Source organism: Panulirus ornatus, chromosome 19 (assembly GCF_036320965.1).
Source record: "Panulirus ornatus isolate Po-2019 chromosome 19, ASM3632096v1, whole genome shotgun sequence".
Lineage (NCBI taxonomy): Eukaryota > Metazoa > Arthropoda > Malacostraca > Decapoda > Palinuridae > Panulirus > Panulirus ornatus.
Window position 1 is genome coordinate 33910757 of NC_092242.1, and position 13184 is coordinate 33923940.

A 13184-nucleotide genomic window follows, 5' to 3' on the forward strand; every position below is an offset into this window, starting at 1 on the left:
TCCAATAACACTCTCTGGCCATCTCTCCTACTTACATAAGTATACTTATGTATATCTCGCTTTTTAAACCAGGTATTCCCAATCATCAGTCCTTTTTCAGCACATAAATCTACAAGCTCTTCACCATTTCCATTTACAACACTGAACACCCCATGTATACCAATTATTCCCTCAACTGCCACAATACTCACCTTTGTATTCAAATCACCCATCACTATAACCCGGTCTCGTGCATCCAAACCACTAACACACTCATTCAGCTGCTCCAAGACACTTGCCTCTCATGATCTTTCTTCTCATGCCCGGGTGCATATGCACCAATAATCACCCATCTCTCTCCATCAACTTTCAGTTTTACCTATATTAATCGAGAATTTACTTTCTTACCTTCTATGACATACTCCCACAACTCCTGTTTCAGGAGTATTGCTACTCCTTCCCTTGCTCTTGTCCTCTCACTAACCCCTGACTTTACTCCCCAGACATTCCCAAACCACTCTTCCCCTTTACCCTTGAGCTTCGTTTCAATCAGAGCCAAAACATCCAGGTTCCTTTCCTCAAACATACTACCTATCTCTCCTTTTTTCACATCTTGGTTACATCCACACACATTTAGGCACCCTACACTGTGTGTATATATATACACACTTTACCAAACTCAGTCAACAGCTTCTACAGTTTCTCATACGAATCAGCCAACAGCGCTGTATCATCAGTGAACAAGAACTGACTCATTTCCCAAGCTCTCTCATCCCCAACTGACTTCATACTTGCCCCTCTTTCCAAAACTCTTGCATTCACCTCCCTAACAACCCCATCCATAAACAAATTAAACAACCATGGAGACATCACACACCCCTGCCGCAAACCTACATTCACTGAGAATCAATCACTTTCCTCTCTTCCTACACGAACACATGCCTTACATCCTCGATAAAAACTTTACACTGCTTCTAGCAACTTGCCTCCCACACCACATATTCTTAATACCTTCTACAGAGCATCTCTATCAACTCCATCATATGCCTTCTCCAGATCCATAAATGCTACATAGAAATCCATTTGCATTTCTAAGTATTTCTCACATACATTCTTGAAAGCAAACACCTGATCCAGACATCCTCTACGACTTCTGAAACCACACTGCTCTTCACCAGTCTGATGCTCTGTACTTGCCTTCACCCTCTCAATCAATACCCTCCCATATAATTTACCAGGAATACTCAATAAACTTATACCTCTGAAATTTGAGAACTAACTCTTATCCCCTTTGCCTTTGTACAATGGCATTATGCACGCATTCCGCCAATCCTCAAGCACCTTACCATGAGTCTTATATACATTAAATAACCTTACCAACCAGTCAATAATACAGTCACCCCCTTTTTTAATAAATTCCACTGCAATACCATCCAAACCTGCTGCCTTGCCGGCTTTCATCTTCCGCAAAGCTTTTACTACCTCTTGTATGTTTACCAAATCATTTTCCCTAACCCTCTCACTTTGCACACCACCTCGACCACAACACCCTATATCTGCCACTCTATCATCAAACACATTCAACAAACCTTCAAAATACTCACTCCACCTCCTTCTCACATCACCACTACTTGTTATCACCTCTCCATTTGCGTATATATATATATATATATATATATATATATATATATATATATATATATATATATATATATATATATATATATATATATATATATATATATGTATATATATATATATATATATATATATATCCCTGGGAATAGGGGAGAAAGAATACTTCCCACGCATTCCTCACTGTCGTAGAAGGCGACTAAAGCGGACGGGGGCGGGTGACCAGAAACCCTCCCCTCCTTGCATTTTAACTTTTTAAAAAAGGAAACAGAAGGTGTCAGACGAGGAGTGCTCATCCTCCTCGAAGGCTCAGATTGGGGTGTCTAAATGTGTGTGGATGTAACCAAGATTAGAAAAAGAGAGAGATAGGCAGTATGTTTGAGGAAAGGATCCTGGATGCTCTGGCTCTGAGTGAAACGAAGCTTAAGGGTAAAGGGGAAGAGTGGTTTGGGAATGTCTTGGGAGTAAAGTAAGGGTTAGTGAGAGGACAAGAGCAAGGGAAGGAGTAGCACTACTCCTGAATCAGGAGTTGTGGGAGTATGTAATAGAGTGTAAGAAAGTAAATTCTAGATTGATATGGGTAAAACTGAAAGTTGATGGAGAGAGATGGGTGATTATTGGTGCATATGCACCTGGGCATGAGAAGAAAGATCATGAGAGGCAAGTGTTTTGGGAGCAGCTGAATGAGTGTGTTAGTGGTTTTGATGCACAAGACCGGGTTATAGTGATGGGTGATTTGAATGCAAAGGTGAGTAATGTGGCAGTTGAGGGAATAATTGTTACATATGGAGTATTCAGTGTCGTAAATGGAAATGGTGAAGAGCTTGTAGATTTATGTGATGAAAAAGGACTGGTGATTGGGAATACCTGGTTTAAAAAGCGAGATATACATAAGTATACGTATGTAAGTAAGAGAGATGGCCAGAGACCGTTATTGGATTACGTGTTAATTGAAAGACCCACGAAAGAGAGACTTTTGGATGTTAATGTACTGAGAGGTGCAACTGGAGGGATGTCTGATCATTATCTTGTGGAGGCGAAGGTGAAGATTTGTGGGGGTTTTCAGAAAAGAAGAGAGAATGTTCGGGTGAAAAGAGTGATGAGAGTAAGTGAGCTTGGAAAGGAGACTTGTGTGAGGAAGTATCAGGAGAGACTGAGTACAGAATGGAAAAAGATGAGAACGAAGGAGGTAAGGGGAGTGAGGGAGGAATGGGTTGTATTTAGGGAAGCAGTGATGGATTGCGCAAAAGATGCTTGTGGCATGAGAAGAGTGGGAGGAGGGTTGATTAGAAAGGGTAGTGAGTGGTGGGATGAAGAAGTAAGAGTATTAGTGAAAGAGAAGAGAGAGGCATTTGGACGATTTTTGCAGAGAAAAAATGCAAATGAGTGGGAGAGGTATAAAAGAATGAGGCAGGTGGTCAAGAGAAAGGTGCAAGAGTTGAAAAAGAGGGCAAATGAGAGTTGGGATGAGAGAGTAACATTAAATTTCGGGGAGAATAAAAAGATGTTTTCGAGGGAGGTAAATAAAGTGCGTAAGACAAGGGAGGAAATGGAAACTACAGTGAAGGGGGCAAATGGGGAGGTGATAACAGGTAGTGGTGATGTGAGAAGGAGATGGAGTGAGTATTTTGAAGGTTTGGTGAATGTGTTTGTTCATAGAGTGGCAGATATAGGGTGTTTTGGTCGAGGTGGTGTGGAGAGTTAGAGGGTTAGGGAAAATGATTTGGTAAATAGAGAAGAGGTAGTGAAAGCTTTACGGAAGATGAAAGCCGGCAAGGCGGGTGGTTTGGATGGTATTGCAGTGGAATTTATTAAAAAAGGGGTTGACTGTATTGTTGACTGGTTGGTGAGGTTATTTAATGTATGTATGATTCATGGTGAGGTGCCTGAGGATTGGCGGAATGCTTACATAGTGCCATTGTACAAAGGCAAAGGTGATAGGAGTGATTGCTCACATTACAGAGGTATGAGATTGTTGAGTATTCCTGGTAAATTATATGGGAGGGTATTGATTGAGAGGGTGAAGGCATGTACAGAGCATCAGATTGGGGAAGAGCAGTGTGGTTTCAGAAGTGGTAGAGGATGTGTGGATCAGGTGTTTGCTTTGAAGAATGTATGTGAGAAATACTCAGAAAAAAAATTGTATGTGTATGTAGCATTTATGGATCTGGAGAAGGCATATGATAGAGTTGATAGAGGTGCTCTGTGGAAGGTACTAAGAATGTATGGTGTGGGAGGCAAGTTGTTTGAAGCAGTGAAAAGTTTTTATCGGGTATGTGAGGCACGTGTACGTGTAGGAAGAGAGGAAAGTGATTTGTTCTCAGTGAATGTAGGTTTGCGGCAGGGGTGTGAGATGTTTCCATGGTTGTTTAATTTGTTTATGGATGGGTTTGTTAGGGAGGTGAATGCAAAAGTTTTGGAAAGATGGGCAAGTATGAAGTCTGTTGGGGTTGAGAGAGCTTGGGAAGTGAGTCAGTTGTTGTTCGCTAATGATACAGCGCTGGTGGCCGATTCGTGTGAGAAACTGCAGAAGCTGGTGACTGAGTTTGGTAAAGTGTGTGAAAGAAGAAAGTTAAGAGTAAATGTGAATAAGAGCAAGGTTATTATGTACAGTAGGGTTGAGGGTCAAGTCAAGAGGAAGGTAAATTTGAATGGAGAAAAACTGGATGAAGTAAAGTGTTTTAGATATCTGGGAGTAGATCTGGCAGCGGATGGAACCATGGAAGCGGAAATGAATCATAGGTTGGGGGAGGGGCGAAAGTCCTGGGAGCCTTGAAGAATGTATGGAAGTCGAGAATATTACCTCCGAAAGCAAAAATGGGTATGTTTGAAGTAATAGTGGTTCCAACAATGTTGTATGGTTGCGAGGCGTGTGATATGGATAGAGCTGTGCGCCGGAGGGTGGATGTGCTGGAAATGAGATGTTTGAGGAGAATATGTGGTGTGAGGTGGTTTGATGGAGTAAATTATGTAAGTTTAAGAGAGATGTATGGAAATAAAAAGAGCGTGGTTGAGAGAGCAGAAGAGGGTGTTTTGAAATGGTTTGGGCACATGGAGAGAATGAGTGAGGAAAGATTGACCAAGAAGATATATGTGTCGGAGGTGGAGGGAACGAGGAGAAGTGGGAGACCAAATTGGAGGTGGAAAGATATAGTGAAAAAGATTCTGAGTGATCGGGGCCTCAACATGCAGGAGGGTGAAAGGCGGGCAAGGAATAGAGTGAATTGGATCGATGTGGTATACCGGGATCGTGTTGCTGTCAATGGATTGAATCAGGGCATGTGAAGCGTCTGGGGTAAACCATGGAAAGTTGTGTGGGGCCTGGATGTGGAAAGGAAGCTGTGGTTTCAGGCATTATTGCATGACAGCTAGAGACTGAGTGTGAACCAATGTGGCCTTTTTTGTCTTTTCCTTGCGCTACCTAGCACATATGAGGGGGGAGGGTGATGTTATTCCATGTGTGGCGAGGTGGCGATGGGAATGAATAAAGGCAGACAGTGTGAATTGTGTGCATGTGAATATATGTATGTGTCTGTGTGTGTATATATATATGTGTACATTGAGATGTATAGGTATGTATTTTTGCGTGTGTATATTGACATGTTTATGGGGGTGGGTCTGGCCATTTCCTTCGTCTGTTTCCTTGCGGTACCTCGCAAACGCCGTAGACGGCGACAAAGCAAAATTAATATAAATAGATAAATAAATAAATATATATATATATATATATATATATACATATATATTATATTATTTTCTTTATTATATTTTGTCGCTGTCTCCCGCGTTTGCGAGGTAGCGCAAGGAAACAGACGAAAGAAATGGCCCAACCCCCCCCCATACACATGTATATACATACGTCCACACACGCAAATATACATACCTACACAGCTTTCCATGGTTTACCCCAGACACTTCACATGCCTTGATTCAATCCACTGACAGCACGTCAACCCCGGTATATCATATCGCTCCAATTCACTCTATTCCTTGCCCTCCTTTCACCCTCCTGCATGTTCAGGCCCCGATCACACAAAATCTTTTTCACTCCATCTTTCCACCTCAAATTTGGTCTCCCTCTTCTCCTTGTTCCCTCCACCTCCGACACATATATCCTCTTGGTCAATCTTTCCTCACTCCTCCTCTCCATGTGCCCAAACCACTTCAAAACACCCTCTTCTGCTCTCTCAACCACGCTCTTTTTATTTCCACACATCTCTCTTACCCTTACGTTACTCACTCGATCAAACCACCTCACACCACACATTGTCCTCAAACATCTCATTTCCAGCACATCCATCCTCCTGCGCACAACTCTATCCATAGCCCACGCCTCGCAACCATACAACATTGTTGGAACCACTATTCCTTCAAACATACCCATTTTTGCTTTCCGAGATAATGTTCTCGCCTTCCACACATTCTTCAAGGCCCCCAGAATTTTCGCCCCCTCCCTCACTCTATGATCCACTTCCGCTTCCATGGTTCCATCCGCTGCCAGATCCGCTCCCAGATATCTAAAACACTTCACTTCCTCCAGTTTTTCTCCATATATATATATATATATATATATATATATATATATATATATATATATATATATATATATATATATATATATATATATATATATATATATATATATATATATATATATATATATATATATATATATATATATATATATATATATATATATATATATATATATATATATATATATATATATGAATATATATATATATATATATATATATATATATATATATATATATATATATATATATATATATATATATATATATATATATATATATATATATATATATATATATATATATATATATATATATATATATATATATATTTGTATATATATATATATATATTTGCTTTCCGAGACTATATTCTCGCCTTCCACACATTCTTCAACTGCTGCTTTTCTTATTTTTTTCGCATACATTCTTCAAAGGAAACACCTGATCCACACATCCTCTAGCAATTCTGAAACCAGACTGCTCTTCCCCTATCTGACGCTCTTTACATGCCTTCACCATCTCAATCAATACCTAGCCATATAATTTCAAAGGATTACTCAACAAACTTGTACCTATATAATTTGAACACTCACCTTTATCCCCTTTGCCTTTGTACAATGGCACTATGCAAGTATTCCGCCAGTCCTCTGGTGCTTTACCTTGAGCCATATATACATTGAATATCGTCACCAAACAGTGAACAACACAGTCACCCCTGTTTTGAATAAATTTCCACTGCAGTACCATCTAGACCCGCTGCCTTGCTGGCTTTCATCTTCCACAAAGCTTTCTCTACCTCTTCTCTGTTTACCAAATCATTCTCCCTGGCCTCTCACTTCGCACACTACCTCGACCAAAACACCCTTTATGTGCCACTCCATCATGAAAAACAATCAAAAAACCTTCAAAATGCTCACTCCATCTAATCCCGTCACCACTACTTGTTATTACCTCACCATTAACACCCTTCACCGATGGTCACATTTGTTCTCTTGTCTTACACACTTGATTTACCTCCTAAAAAGATATTTCCATTCTTCCTAAAATTTATTGATACTCTCTCACCCTAACTCTCATTTGCCCTCTTTTTCACCTCTTGCACCTTTCTCTTGACCTCCAGTCTCTTTCTTTTATACATCTCCCACTCAATTGCAATATTTCCCTGCAAATATCGATCAAATGTCCCTCTCTTCTCTTTCACTAATAATCTTAATTCTTCATCGCTTTACGCACTACCCTTTCCAATATATATATATATATATATATATATATATATATATATATATATATATATATATATATATATATATATATATATATATATATATATATATATATATATATATATATATATACATATATATATATATATATATATATATATATATATATATATATATATATATATATATATATATATATATATATATATATGTATATATATATATATATATATGTATATATATATATATATATATATATATATATATATATATATATATATATATATATATATATATATATATATATATATATATATATATATGTATGTATGACTCATGGTGAGGTGCCTGAGGATTGGCGGAATGCGTGCATAGTACCATTGTACAAAGGCAAAGGGGATAACGGTGAGTGCTCAAATTACAGAGGTATAAGTTTGTTGAGTATTCCTGGTAAATTATATGGAAGGGTATTGATTGAGAGGGTGAAGGCATGTACAGAGCAGTGTGGTTTCAGAAGTGGTAGAGGATGTGTGGATCAGGTGTTTGCTTTGAAGAATGTATGTGAGAAAAACTTAGAAAAGCAAATGGATTTGTATGTAGAATTTATTGATCTGGAGAAGGCATATGATAGAGTTGATAGAGATGCTCTGTGGAAGGTATTAAGAATATATGGTGTGGGAGGCAAGTTGTTAGAAGCAGTGAAAAGTTTTTATCGAGGATGTAAGGCATGTGTACGTGTAGGAAGAGAGGAAAGTGATTGGTTCTCAGTAAATGTAGGTTTGCGGCAGGGGTGTGTGATGTCTTCATGGATGTTTCATTTGTTTATGGATGGGGTTGTTAGGGAGGTGAATGCAAGAGTTTTGGAAAGAGGGGCAAGTATGAAGTCTGTTGGGGATGAGAGAGCTTGGGAAGTGAGTCAGTTCTTGTTCGCTGATTTTCAAAACACCCTCTTCTGCTCTCTCAACCACGCTCTTTTTATTTCCACACATCTCTCTTACCCTTACGTTACTTACTCGATCAAACCACCTCACACCACACATTGTCCTCAAACATCTCATTTCCAGCACATCCATCCTCCTGCGCACAACTCTATCCATAGCCCACGCCTCGCAACCTTACAACATTGTTGGAACCACTATTCCTTCAAACATACCCATTTTTGGTTTCCGAGGTAATGTTCTCGACTTCCACACATTGTTCAAGGATCCCAGAATTTTCGCCCCCTCCCCCACCCTATGATCCTCTTCCGCTTCCATGGTTCCATCCGCTGCCAGATCTACTCCCAGATATCTAAAACACTTTACTTCCTCCAGTTTTTCTCCATTCAAACTTACCTCCCAATTGACTTGACCCTCAACTATACTGTACCTAATAACCTTGCTCTTATTCACATTTACTCTTAACTTTCTTCTTTCACACACTTTACCAAATTCAGTCACCAGCTTCTGCAGTTTTTCACATGAATCAGCCACCAGCGCTGTATCATCAGCGAACAACAACTGACTCACTTTCCAAGCTCTCACATCCACAACAGACTTCATACTTGCCCCTCTTTCCAAAACTCTTGCTTTCACCTCCGTAACAACCCCATCCATAAACAAATTAAACAACCATAGAGACATCACACACCCCTGCCGCAAACCTACATTCACTGAGAACCAATCACTTTCCTCTCTTCCTACACGTACACATGCCTTACATCCTCGATAAAAACTTTTCACTGGTTCTAACAACTTGCCTCCCACACCATATATTCTTAATACCTTCCACAGAGCATCTCTATCAACTAATTGGAGGTGGAAAGATGGAGTGAAAAAGATTTTGAGTGGTCGGCTCCTGAACATGCAGGAGGGTGAAAGGCGGGCAAGAAATAGAATGAATTGGATCGATGTGGTATACCGGGGTTGACGTGCTGTCAGTGGATTGAATCAGGGCATGTGAAGCGTCTGGGGTAAACCATGGAAGGTTGTGTGGGGCCTGGATGTGGAAAGGGAGCTGTAGTTTCGGGCATTATTTCATGACAGCTGGAGACTGAGTGTAAACGAATGGGGCCTTTGTTGTCTTTTCCTAGCGCTACCTCGCACACATGAGGGGGAGAGGGGATAGTATTCGATGTGTGGCGAGGTGGCGATGGGAATGAATAGAGGCAGACAGTGTGAATTGTGTGCATGGGTATATATGTATGTGTCTGTGTGTGTATATATATGTGTACATTGAGATGTATATGTATGTATATTTGCGTGTTTGGACGTGTGTGTATATACATGTGTATGGGGGTGGGTTGGGCCATTTCTTTCTTCTGTTTCCTTGCGCTACCTCGCAAATGCGGGAGACAGCGACAAAGCAAAATAAATAAATAAAAAGAAAAAAAAAAAAAAAATATATATATATATATATATATATATATATATATATATATATGTATATATATATATATATATATATATATATATATATATATGTATACGAACATAGTGCTTAGAAACGCGCACCTTCATAGAACATACAAACCTCCAACAGCCAGGATCGAATCTGTGACTCCTGTGCAAGAGGCAGGAATGTTCTCGCTAGGCTATGGGCCTGGGTAATAGGAAATAACTTTTCGAATACTATATAGCTGAATAGCCTTCGTCTCACATTGGTGAGCAACGGGGTCTACACCGGTTATTTCCCTATAGGCGCACATAGCCAGCAGATAGCGCGCCTTTTGGGAAGTGACCGGTGTATGCCCCGTTGCTTACCAATGTGAGACTAAGGGTATTCGAGTACATAGTGTTCGTATAATTATTTCCTGTTAGCCAGGCCCCCAGCCTAGCGGTTAACCTTCCTGCCTCTTGCACTTCCCGGGTTCTTTCCTGGCTGTTGGGGGTTTGTATGTTCTATGATGGTGCGTGTTTCTATGCACTATGTTCGTCTTCATATACCTCTGCGTTGTACAGTTAGGTACGGTAAAGTGCTATTTGTTGACTATGTGCGCCTGTTGGGAAATGACCGATGTAGACCCTGTTGCTCACTAACGTGTGACGTAGGGTATTCGAGTACATAGTATTCGAATAGTTATTTCCTATTAGCTAGGCTCATAGCCTAGCAGTTAGCACTCCTGCCTCTTGCATAGGGTTTCCGGGTTCGATCCTGGCTGTTGGAGGTTTGTATGATATATATATATATATATATATATATATATATATATATATATATATATATATATATATATATATATATATATATATATGTGTGTGTGTGTGTGTGTATCAGTTTTTTATTTTAGAAAGTGAAATAAATCATCATTCATTTTTGCAGTATTTCTTACCACGTAATTGAGAGCATATTTGGCGGTGGATAGAATATGACAGAATATAATATATTGTTTTGTACAGTATTATTGATGCTGTGTAGGTGACTGTATATCTAGATTATCTTTTTATTCTATTTTTAGCTTAAGGCTGGAGTTGTGACTATCCTATTAATATACAGGTATTAACCCTGTCCTTCGTTTTCTCAACATATACCTCATCAACAGCTTATATCTTTAATCTTTTGTAAAAAAAGAAATCTTATAATTAGGATTTAAATCAACGCATTACTGTCATCCTTGGCTGGCAACCTCGGCTAGACATCCCAACTTTGCAATAAAGTTAGTGAGACTCTCAAAAAGTTGTCCCATCCCTCTCTCCCTTGGCTGTTCAGTCCATACTAAATCATCTGTCTTCCTTACTCTATCTTTTCTTCTCCTTCTCCGTAGCTTTATCTTCTCCATTCCTCCCAGTTGTCTCATTCTCCTCACTATATTGTACCATCCCCACACTCATTCAAATGTTCATTCTCCTTTCACTTACATCGTTCATACCCCTAACCTCAGTGTCCGTTCTTATGTTGATGATACTTCTCCAGTGTTCAATTGTACCCTCTCCATTGCCTTAATTGATTTTATTACCTTTTTGTCTCCATTCTTTCCCCTTCACTTGGCTGTTCAGTCCCCCACTTGGCTTTTCTTTCCCTTCACTTATGTTCTATCCCTTCACTTAACTGTCCCGTCCCCTTTACTCAGCTTATCAATCCTTTCACTCAGCTATTCTGTCCCTTCTCTCAGCTGTTCCTTCCTTTCACTCAGTTGTTCCTCCCTCACTCATTCGTTTCACATAGTATTTTCTTATCTCTTGCCTCAAATATTGCTTCTTCCTCAGTGGATGGTTCAGTTCCTCTTGGTCAGTTACAACACCGCCTTTAATCTCTCAGTTATTCCGTCCTTCTCACCTTAGGAGTAGTTTCGTCTCTCTTTACTTCGATTCTCCGTCCCCCTCACTCATTGGTTCCATCACTGTTTACTATACATCATCACTTATGTATTCCGTCCTCTTCATTCAAATATTTTTTCCCCTTGCATAGGAAATCTACCTCACTTCACTCTACTGTTCCATCCTCCTTACTTGGTAGTTCTGTCTTTTCACGCATACATATCTTCAACTCTCACTCGATGCTTCGTCTCCTTTTCACACATTTGTTCCGTTTCCCTCCGCTCAAACGTTCTATCTCTCTCATATCCGCTTCAGGCTATTGTTCACCGCAAATCAACGTAACCAGTGTAGCCAGGCTATTGTCCACCACAAATCAACGTAACCAGCGTAGCAAACTTAAGAATATATCTCTGGTCCTAACTTGAGATGAATATATATCCCGTAGGACCAGTTTGCCATCATAACTTATGAAAGGTTGTAATGGCAAATATATCTTACGTCAGGAGTTCGTCTACCGAACGTTAGAAAAGAAAATCGTTTCTATTTACTTCCAGTCGAATATTCTTCCTGATTTTCCAGTATATTATTATCCCAAATAACAAATAGCAATAAAACGGTGAACACAATTTCGAGGCACAATAGAGGTGACGGTAGTAACATAATCGTTTTGGAATTCGGCCAATTTTGCTGCTATCCGTCCAACAGAGCCAATATCTTTCAGTAAAGAAAAATAAAGATAGATAATATTTACCATTCCGGATGTGTCATAGTTCCCGTACGTGGTAAGGTTATGACGGTGGCAGCTGTCAACGGGCTCAGCACACAAACGTAGGCGAAGCAAAGGAAAGCCGTAGCATTTGGGAGACAAACCTCAGGCTGGAAAAATACTTGTAACCTACAAAGTAAATTGCAATCTGCACACTACTCATGTGTTGAAACCAAATACACGCTGAGAAACTAACTTATTGATAATTGCAACAGACATAGTAATAGTAGATATTTAGGCAGTGTGATTATGTTTCCTAAGAGGCACTAGGGGAATGATGTAACACGTTGATAGTGAAGCCGTAACAGTTGCAATATCACTATGAGAGAAAGCGAGACTTAATGTGAGAGAATGATATGGTTCAGAGGAACATTGACAGAGTAAGACTGCGATTGTTTTTCCCTTTTTCTTTTTGAGGAAATCTTCGTGGTAAGAAATGCTGAAAACTGGAAATGAAATGTTAATGATTGCGAGAGGACGAGATGACATTGTAATATATGTGCTGCTACATCATTCTGCGGCTTAACGTGACATAAGTACTTTTCTTTTTTTTCCCTCCCTTTATAGTGACCTACATGTTACTGGAGGCAGGACATGACACAATCAAAGGTCATCTAGGGTGAAAGGAAAAAAAGAGAACTTACAAAAGTATCAGAGCTCCACAGACGTTTATATACTTAACTGGTAAAGGTAGAAAGGTTATGGGAAGAGGAAAAAGCCACAGGAGGAAAAAGAAAACACAACTTATTCGATCGAGGGAAAGTAGGAGGTATCATAACGGTCAGTCCTCGAATGTCGGTCCTCCACA